Source organism: Monodelphis domestica, chromosome 4 (genome assembly GCF_027887165.1).
Source record: "Monodelphis domestica isolate mMonDom1 chromosome 4, mMonDom1.pri, whole genome shotgun sequence".
Lineage (NCBI taxonomy): Eukaryota > Metazoa > Chordata > Mammalia > Didelphimorphia > Didelphidae > Monodelphis > Monodelphis domestica.
In genome coordinates this window covers 253,546,758-253,557,608 of record NC_077230.1, presented here as the reverse complement: position 1 = coordinate 253,557,608, position 10,851 = coordinate 253,546,758, and positions in this window count along the sequence as shown.

The window sequence follows — 10,851 nt, the reverse complement described above, 5'->3', positions numbered from 1 at the left end:
AAAGCCTTGTGTGAACTGATACAAAGTAAGCAGAATCAAGAGAACAATAAGCATAAGAACCACAATAATTTTATTAAAAATAATAAACTATTAGTTTTAATGATCTTTCTTAGTCCTGGAGATCAGATGATGAAAAAATACTCTTCCTTCCTCTTCATGAAGAAGTAGGACATGATATTTTATCAGTCATGGCTGCTTAGCTCTTTTTATTTGTTACAGTACTACCTAGCATAATTGTTGTATTTATTATGTGTTTTGCATGCTCCAATATTATGCTAGATCACTGGGGATACAAAGGAGAGCAAAAACCTCGGTCCTCGGAGTGATTACATATTAATGGGAGAAATGGCATGCAAACAACTATGTACAAACACTATGTATCTATACAGGGAAAATTGGAAGTTTATTTCAGAGGGAAGGCACTGGCATTAAGGGGGACTTGAAAAGAGCTTCTTACAAAAGGTTGGAATTTAGCTGAGCCTTGAAGAAAACACCAGAATTGTGTAGACAGAAATTAGAGAGTAGATTATTCTAGGTGTGGAACCAATAGGTGAAACTGAACAGTTGGGAAATGGAGTGTCTTGTATGAAGAATGGCATAAGATCATAGTATAAGTGGAAGTAAGTAAAGTGTAAGAATACTACATAGGTAGGAAGGAGTCAAGTCATGAAAGACTTTGACAAAGAAGGGTTCAATGCAGAGCTGGTGGTAAGAAAGCATCAGTAAAACATTTTTTAAGTTTGAAAATATATTTTTTCTACAAACAAAAATCTGCCTTCTTTCCTTACCAAGCTAACTCCTGAATTGAAAATCAAAGAAAAACAGAATTCCTATTATAAACCTGTAAAGCGAAGCAAAACAAATTTTGTTATTGGCTATGTCCAAAAAAAAAAAGTCTCAGACTGCATCTGGATGCTTCACCTCTCTATCAGAAGATGAATAATAGGTTGAATCATTAATTCTCTGGAATCATGATTGGCCATTTTTATAATCAGTATTTCTAATTTTTTAAGTTGTTTGTTTTTATATTTTGTTTTATTTTATTTTTATTTACTTTTAATTTATTATATAATATTTATAATATTGTTGTATAACTTGTTCTCATCAGTTTATGCAAGTCTTCCTAGGTTTCTCTGAAACCATTCCCTTCATCATTTCTTATAATAGTATTCATCGCATTTATATACCATAACTTTTTCAGCCATCATCCAATTAATGAGTACCCTCTCAGATTCCTATTTTTTTGCTATTTCAGAAAGAGCTGTAAATACTTTCTATTCCTTACTTAGGAGTTTGCCTAGAAATAGTCCCTCTGTTGATATCTTCTCTCTAGTTTCCTCTTCATGCTTCTCTCCTTTCCCTCTTATTTTCCTGTTGGGGGAATATTTGTGCACTTTTTTTCTGTGTATATGTGCCTTCTTTCCTCCTTTGACAAGTGCAGATTAGAGCGAAGTTCAGGTGTTACCTGCTCGCCTCCATTCCCTCCCTTCTGTACTTCCTCATCACTCGGACAACTCGGACAGCTCAAGTGACCCTGACCCTGTCCTAAGCTACTCAGTTATTCGTGCTCTCTCCTCTTTGTCTAAATACGTTGTCCCATTCTATACATACTTTTAAATAAATGTACTAGAGGACGGGAATTGTTCTGGTTTTGTCTTTGTGACCCCACTGTCTGGTGTGTGTCTTACTCAGAACAGGTGTTTAATAAACACCAGGCCTGGATTAGGGGCAGCTAGATGGCTCAGTGGATACAGCATCAGGCCTGGAGTCAGGAAGACCAGAGTTCAAATTAGGCCACAGACACTTACAGTTCTCTGTCTACTATGCTACACTGTCTTATTGAATTAATTAAATTGAGTCACATACTAGGGATAATATGCAGACAATTTTGGCTTTGCTACAAAATACAATTAGAGATCTAATAGGAAATAAGATTAATTGTGTAAGGGGTAAAGTTTCACAATTGGTGGAAGACCATGAAGTTGACTTCAATACTTAGAAGATTAAAGTTGTATTTATATGATTTGGAATGAGTCATTTCAGCCCCTCTTTGCCATCCCCACATCAACCCCCCAAAAAAGTCTCATGGAAAGGAAATGTCCCACTGAATTAATTCTTACTTTAGACAGTGCAAATCCTTGTTGGATTCAGAAGGTGCCTTGTATCTAAGGCAATTCCTTGAGAAGAGAATGATAGAATAAAGGATTATTCTGAAAGCTACTGTGGTGATCATTTGAACCAAATAAATCTTGGGGAATGGAAAAGGCCCACTTCCTCAGAAAGTGCTTATGGTTTTTAATGCAAACATTGAGTGTGGTTTGTGCACAGATGTAAGAGGAAATAGCTGAGGCCTGTGTTTTGGGATTTCATTCCTCTTTTTTTTTCAGTGATGGCAATTCCTGAATTTATTCCCAGAAGGTAAAATGATCCAACCTAGTTTTGCAAATGTGCTACAAGGCCTTAACCTTGGTTTCACCTTTTTCATACCTCAGAATTTGGGAATGGTCAGAGGGGAAAGAACCGAGTACTACCCAAAGAATGTGTTGGTACACACCTGATTTCTGAGTCATGGCAGGACAATAGAGGTAGTATCCATTTAAAATACATTTAAATAAAGAGATTGATTTTAATAATGAGCTGCAGAAGCACTTTATCATGAGATTCAAACATTCCCTAGTCACTGTGTCATTGACTGTCATTACCTACATTCTGTTTCCTTACTTTTACAATTTGTTTAAATGGACTTGAGAAATTCAGACTTGTAGTGTTTAAGCCTGGCATGAAGAATTTACAACAAAATTCATGTTTTGGATTTGTGGTTACATTCTGCCCATGGTGAACAAATATGGGTCTTCTTATGCCTGAAGGGCTACACAGATGAATAATTGATATGAATAAGGGAACAGGAAATTATTGAGGTTCTCATTTCTAGATCTCCAGACCCTGATAGTAAAAATTACAGAAAATTCAATTAAAACTAGTCCAGAAATATCATGGTAGAGTTGAAAGAGAGCCAGTCTTGGAATCATGAAGTCTTGAATTCTAGGCATGCAACTGACACATACTAAGTATGTAGTCATAAACAAGTCCTAAGGCAACTTCTGCCCTTTTATTTATTGTTCCAGACACCAGCATCCATGCTCCAGACAACTCTCTAAATCAACAAGTTACAGAGTAGTTGTTGGTCTGCTTTGATGACAGGGGTTTCCACCCAATAAGTTCTCCACTCTGGTGAGAGAACAAGCCAAATAAATGGGAAAAAAATGCATTAGAATTCATCTTTCTCTCTAAATGATGTTCTTTGCTAATAATAATAGGCATATAATTAACTTTTCAGAAGGTAAATATATTCGGGTTTGATGAAGATTCAAATGAGATTGCATAGTAAAAAGAGGAAATGTTTTGTTTGCTAGAGTGCTCAGGAAAATTCTGTCTCAGGAGCTGAATGAGATGAATAATGTCTTTTAAATAAAATATGAACACTACCAGATTGGAGAACAACAAATTTTCTGTCTGGGGATGTGGCAACAGAATCAATACCTCTAACAAAAAGAAGGAAGTATGTCAGTCAATCAATAAATATTTATTAGGCACCTGTTATGTGCTAAGATCTTAGAAGATCTCATCAAAAAATTAAAAAAGAGAAAAAGACAGTTCTTGCCCTCAAGAAGCTTACAGTCTAATGGGGAGGAGGGTTAGGGAGACAATTATAAAGAGAAGCTAAAAAGCAAAGGAAGAGGAAGGTATCTGGGAGGGAAACATAATGAAGAATTTTATAGGAGTACAGTCTGGTTGGAAATGAAGAAATGGTTGGCCTGGGTACCTCTTTAAATGAAGTATTGAGAGTTCTCCACTCCCCTCTCTATTCAAAGGGGGTCCAAGAGGCAAAGGGTACTGGTGAGGTAATGGGTCCATCTTCTGAGAATGCTTTGCTTAAAGTAAGGAAAAAATGTTGGAACATAGAGGAAAGTTTTCTTGAAGCAAGGGACCTGACTTAAAGAACCCCAACACTTGGCACATTTGTAAGAATTTATCCTAGCCTTTAATAAAGGAGTTGTCTTTCTTAAAAAAAAAAAAAAGGATCTCAGTGCTTCCTTAGAGGTACAAGGGAAATGTATTTGGTGTATTTGGTGGTACTATGCTCCACCTACACTTACTAAATGAGCAAGACATTAAATATTGGAACACCCAATCTACTAAACTGAAACTCAGCCTAGCCCAGATATGTAAGGAGAATAAAAAGACAAGCAATACATCTTCAAGCCTTGTTTCCCTTTCTACTGAAACTTCCTCTAATTACTCTGGCCTCCATGTTATCTTCTTTAAATAAAGAAAACAATTCCAAACATTGAGAAAATTATCAAGCTAGTTGCATAAGCTATTTCTTCCTGCTATCTTATCTGCATACATCTAGAAGATCCAGATGTTTCACTTCCTTGCCCCTCTAAAATTTTTTGTATTTATTTAAAAGAAATAATTCAGGCCATCTTCAGGGACAAACTTTTGTCAGAGTGACCTTTTATATAAGAATGACCTTCATTCCACATATAATGCTAAATCTTATCGATTTTACCCCCATAATCCATCTCCTTCCCTCTTATATTATCAGGTCCTCATCTCTTCTTCCCTGGACTACTTCAATAGGCTCTTAACTGGCCTACATAATTTCTCCCCTTTCCAGTTCAAACTCCAAATAACCAAAGTGAGTGTCCTGAACAATCACTCTCTTGCTCAAGAAATTCTATTAGCTCCCTTTTATCTCTATGATCAAATATAAACGCCTCTACTTATCATTTCAACCCTTCACAACATAACTCCAACCTACTTTTCCAGAATTATACATTACCCTATTGTCAGGCTCAACTATAAAATAGAAACAATAATAGAACCCAGTTCCCAGGGTACTTGTGAGAATCAGATGAGATAACATTTGTAAAGCACTTAGCACATGGTATGCACTAGAAAAATACTTATTATTATTATTACTATTATTCTGACCATCTTTCTGCTTGTCACCAAATTTCTTTTTCAGGTAGGGAGGGAACTTACCTGCCAGCATTAAGAGTTCAAGTAATTAACCAATATAGTAGTGGAAAAGTTCCAATTCAAAGGATTCCAATTCTAGAGTTGGAGCCAACTTTCTGAGGAGGAATCACTATTGAAGAAGGATGAGAGGTGTATTTTTTCCCTCTTTTCCCACTGTCCCATGGATGATGTCATAGGACAGACTGCATATCCACCTGGAATCAGAATGACTAGACTAGTAGGAGACAATATATCCACCCAAGAGCAATAATGAACCTAGGAAAGGAACTTCGAGGAAAGTGATCCCTAGCTATAGACTGTCCTAAGTAATCAAATGTAGATCCCAAGAGAGAGCTATACCTAAGGGGTATTTCATAAGGAAGAGAGAAAAGAACTTTGAGTAACCAAGAGTTGTATTCATCTTAATTCATGGTCAGATTCTTGCCAACTGCCTTGCTGCCTAGTCCAGAAACAATGCCCTGAGATATTAAATTTGTGTGTTAACTCTTTCATCTCTGGAACTCCTGCTTTAGTGCCTCTCTGGTCAGATTGGTGAAGCCTTCCTCTGCTCATCTATTTTGGCAGAGCTCAGTCATGCTTTATTACTTGGACATCATCTTGTCAGTTGCTTTTTCAAACATGAATTTCACACTCCCAGGCTCCATTCCAGTTCTGGAACCATAATCAAATCAATACTTCCATTATTGATGGAAAGGATGTGTCAATCTAGTCTCCTATGGCTCTACTCCCCAAACCACCAGTTGTGGTCCAAATTAAATACATTCATATATATTTATGCATGTGTATATAGGTATACAAATGCAATTTGATTTTTGTCATATATGTACATGTGCATGTATATATGTGTGCAATTTGGTTTTGTCATACATATAGATATATACATATGTTTGTGTGTATAAACACTTCTGTGTATCTATAGGCATATAGATATAGATAGAGCTGGTTTTGCATTTAGTACTCAATACCTCAGTTTAAAAATAACATTGACAAGTGAGAGAGGAAAACCACCAGTATAGTGCCCTATGGAAATAGGTTGAAGGAGTTAAGGGAAAGATATGTATCTACCCATTAATAACAGAAGGAACCTTATATGTGGAAGAGGAAATGCATTCATTAACTTTCTTTGGCCTCAGAGGGCAGAACTAGGATCAGTGGTTAGAAGTACCAGGAAGGCAGAGTGTTGTAAACCTTAAAATTTCTTAGACTTATAAATGTTGGAAATTTCACCATTGGGAAATTTCATACTTGAAAAATTTCCTATTGATAGTGGGTCTTGGCTATTGGAATGTGAACCCCATTGGCATGAGAGTTTCCCCCTCCTCCCTTCTTAAGATTACTTTAGGACAGAAACCTTTTGCTGAACAATGGAAAGGACTTTGACCTATGCTTAAGCATAGAACAGGAATTTCTTTGAGTCATGATTGATTTTAGAATTGATACAATGGAGATACTTGGAATGACAGAACCAAGTCTTGGAAATTGCAATCTCCACCCTACTCAGTCCTAACAGGATTTAGGAAGGGATGCAGCATAGATCAAAATTTAATTATTCCAATCTCTACCCTACTCAGGGTAACAGGATTTAGGAAGGGCTGTAGCAAAAGATCAAGATTTAATTATTTGAGAATATGACCTCCAACAGACATGTGCAAAGCCACAGACCTCTGGGCGGTCCTGGGTTAAGCTATAGCCACCATTGGCACAGGGAAAATGATGGACAGTGATTGGTAGATGTGAGAACTGAGGGGAGGGAACTTGGATGGTTTCCTTAAAGATAGAGGGGTCTGAGGACTAGGGGTTGGTTGGAGAGTTTTGGCTCTGAGTGGTTGGAGAGGTGCTCTGAGAAGCTTGCTCTGAAGGAAGCTGGAGGTGGAGGCCCCAGAGACTGTTTCTCCATTTTGGTCATGTGAGTAATAGGGACTGATCTCCTTTCATTGCCCCAGCTATCTAAGGGCTTGGGCCTTTTGGCCCAGCCTAAACTGAAGGGGTATTTAAGCCCTATTCCCTTCTCTCCCCTTTCTCTCTCCCTCTCTCTCTCTATCTCTAATTCCTTTCTTCCTCCTGTTTGTAATTAAACTCTATAAAAGGCTGACGGCTGACTTGAGTTTTCATTTAGGAATTACCTAGCTGAATTCCTTGGCGACCTTAAATTAATATATATCAGTCTTTTAAAGTGATTTCTTTGTCACAGTATCACTTTATAGAAAAAACAATTCCTATTAGTACTATCCATATGTGCAATGAGCTGCCTTAGAAAGATATGTTGTCATCTACTAGAGGTCTTCAAATAGAGTTTGGATGGCTTCTTGTTGGGATTTTATAGAGGGAATAAATGAGATGAACTAGATGGCTTTTAATGCCCCTTCTAGTTCTAAGATTCTTTGGATTCCATAAAGATGCAGAGGTAGAACGTGAGAAGAATCCTGTTACCAGCCCCAGAAAGAAGAGCTACCTCATGGTGGTCGGTGACTCTTTACTCAGAAGTATGAAAGCAGCCACATGAGGACATGTCATGACTAATAAGAAGGTGTGTTGTCTTTTTTAGAGGATCTATCTGAAATGTGATAGAGCTCTTGCCAATGCTTGCCCAAGTCATCAACATCTACTCACTTCTACTGACTCATGAGGGATTTTGTGATATAATATCAAACTTAGGCTTTATCATTGGTGACTTTGAAGTTTGGGGTGGGAAAATACCTAGTATTTTCATCTCTTACTTCCATGGAAAGTGGCAACTTTTAAAGAAAAAAAGACATAGAAGACCATGGGGTTAAATGTAATTTTATAGATATGACTAAAATATGGTGGAAATTAACTAACAGCTAAGAAATGGCAATAGAAATGTATAGTTTATTTTTTAAAGAAAATAAGAAAAGGCTTAATTAAAAGGGAGAGCTATTTTCTCAATTAGTAACCAGACAAAGGATATCATCAAATAGTTCCCTAAAGGATATTTGCAAACTATTAGCCACCACCATAAGAAAGATTGTTGTAGATTACTACTAATGAAAGAAATATAAAATTTTAAAACTCTGGGATTTCATCTGACACCCTGCAAACTGAGAGATAAAAATGTTAAGTAGCAAATTTTGCAGGGATGACAGAAAAGCAGGTATACTAATACACTCTTAATGACATTGTAACTTAAGCTAAACATCTTAGGAAGCCATGTGGAATGATGCTAAAAGTTCATTCATACCCTTTGATTCAGAGGTTTCACTAGTAGGCAAATACTCCCAAGAAGAGAGGGGAGAGAAAGAGAGTTATGGGAGGGTGGAAAGAAGGAAGGAAGGATTTTGTATAGACTAAAATATTCAAATCAATACTTTTTGTAATAGCAAAAAAATGGACATAAAATTTATGATCATCAACTTGAAAATAACTAAATAATTATGGTATATGAATATATTGACATGACATGAGAAATGACAAATGTAAAGGATTCATGAGGCATTGGAAGAATTATATGATGCAAAGTAAACAGAATCAGTTAAACACTGCTATGAGGGTCATATAGTAAAAATCCATGGAGAGGGAAGTATCTTCTATTCAAGTAATCACAAGTAGATCCTCTTTTCTAAATCATAGAGTATATAAGAGTTGGAAAGAAGAGAGAATTTTAGAGAGAAATGACAAGTTCTGTTTTGGACATGTTGAGTTTGAGAGGCCTCTAAATCATTTTTTGCAAGATGTATAAGAGGCAGGAGGTAAGAGAGAGAGACAGAGAGACAGAAATTTAGGAATTATCTCCATAGAGAAGATAATTGAATCCAAAGGAGCTGATGAGATCTCTATGTAAGGTGATATAGAGAACAAAGAAAAAAGGGCATAGGACAGTCTTGTGGAAAAGGTTAATGGACATGACAAGCAAGAAGACTGAGAAGGAGCATTAGACAGAAGGAAAATCAGAAGACAGCAATATCATAAAAACCTAAAGAAGAGAGAATATTCAAGAGGAAAAGGTGACCACATCTGCCTCTCTAAAAAATATCTTGCAAATATAGTAAATTTCACTTCAGCCAAGGCATTTTACAAAATGTTTTGAAATAATGTCACTCTCTTGCCCAATAAATGCTAGTGTCTCTCTGTGATTTCTATGATCAAATATAAATTATCTATTTCTGTTGCAAAACCCACTAATGACAGTGCCTAGAGTACCACAATGCTTTCAGTAACATATATTTAATAATTAATTTCTGAAGGTTTGAATAACAAAAAGCATTGGACAGCTAACCATAGGCAAGTCCCTTATTTTCAGAATGTTTCCATATATATAAAATGAAAGTATGGAACTAAATGATCTGTAATATACCAATTCCAATATTTTTTATACTTCTTTGCATCCATTGGTGGAATGTGCCACCATATAGGATTGGATTCCTGTCATTGAAAGCATTCAAGATGGGGCTGGGATCCATTTGTCAAGCATAGCATGTTGTAGAACAGATTCTTAGTTGGAAAGGAAAATTAGGCTAAAAGTTTTTGAAGACCTGATAATATAATCTAAAAATCTAGCTACAAAGTAGCTAGATGCATTTCTAATATTCCCACAAATGTTATATATATATATATATATATATATCAGATTTATACAATTTCAGATATTATACATATCACTTTTATATAATGTCACATTGCTTAAGAAAGTAATAAACATAATGACAGCTCAAATTATTATTATAAAATGATAACTAAATCCAACAATTAGTTATCACAGGGGATAATGTCAAATCATCCTCCTTACAACTGTCTATGTAATAACTCCTCTTTAGTACTTTGTGCTTATAAAAATATGATATAACTATTTATGAAATACTAGTATTTCTTTAAAGAGAAACATGGTGATTTGGTCGATCTAAGGCAGACATTCATCCTACTTCAGGGTAGCTTGGCACAAATAAAGAGTTTTTAGAATGAGATCAAGGAAAACCCCAGGATTCAAATCCACTTATTCATCCATTTGAGTCTTTATTAAGGAATATGTGTGTATGTATGTATGCATATTTATCTATTTCCAGTATAGATGGATATAGATTATATCTATGTATACAAATATATTTCTATCTAGAAAGGGAGAGAAATAGAGCCAGACACAGGGAAAGGAATTAATATCCTTCCTATTCAGTTCAAATCATATTACAGGATCTGCATTTTTTTCAATTTGAATGGTAAATATCATTTTGAAATTTTTGAAATCTCTTTGAAATTGCTGTGGAATGTATTAGGAGGTGCTCAAGGGCTTGATATAATTAGTTTGCATGGAGCACATTTGCAGACTTCCACGATCTATAAGAAATATTTTAATTCTGATTTTACAAAGGGCCTCCCTCATATAATAGGTACCAATAGATAGATTTGAAACCTGGGTTTCTCTTCCATTTCAAAATATGAAAGATTTCTTCTTGGTCTCTCATCAATATAGTAACCAAAGTTCCCAAAGTCAGAAAGAGGGTCTGCTTCAGAAAGTACTTCTTTTTAGGCAAATCACCAGGTATCTCTTTAAGATTTCGATTTCTAGATAGATAGATAAATATAGTAATAAAGAGATTTATTCATGTTGTACACAGGCAATATAGGTTGACACCTATTTAAATTTAGAATTAAATAGGAAGCAGTCATAACAAACTCAAGTTCTGTGTTTTCAGTGACCCCCTAACTATTTGCTGATGCAGCAATCCATCTCTTTAATACAAATCTAATCCAAGCGAGGTTACAAAGATATGAATTGTAGACTATAATCTCAGAAAGATTAAAATGATGAATAACCTAAAAGACAAAGAGAAGATGAATAATAGGCATAGGCAG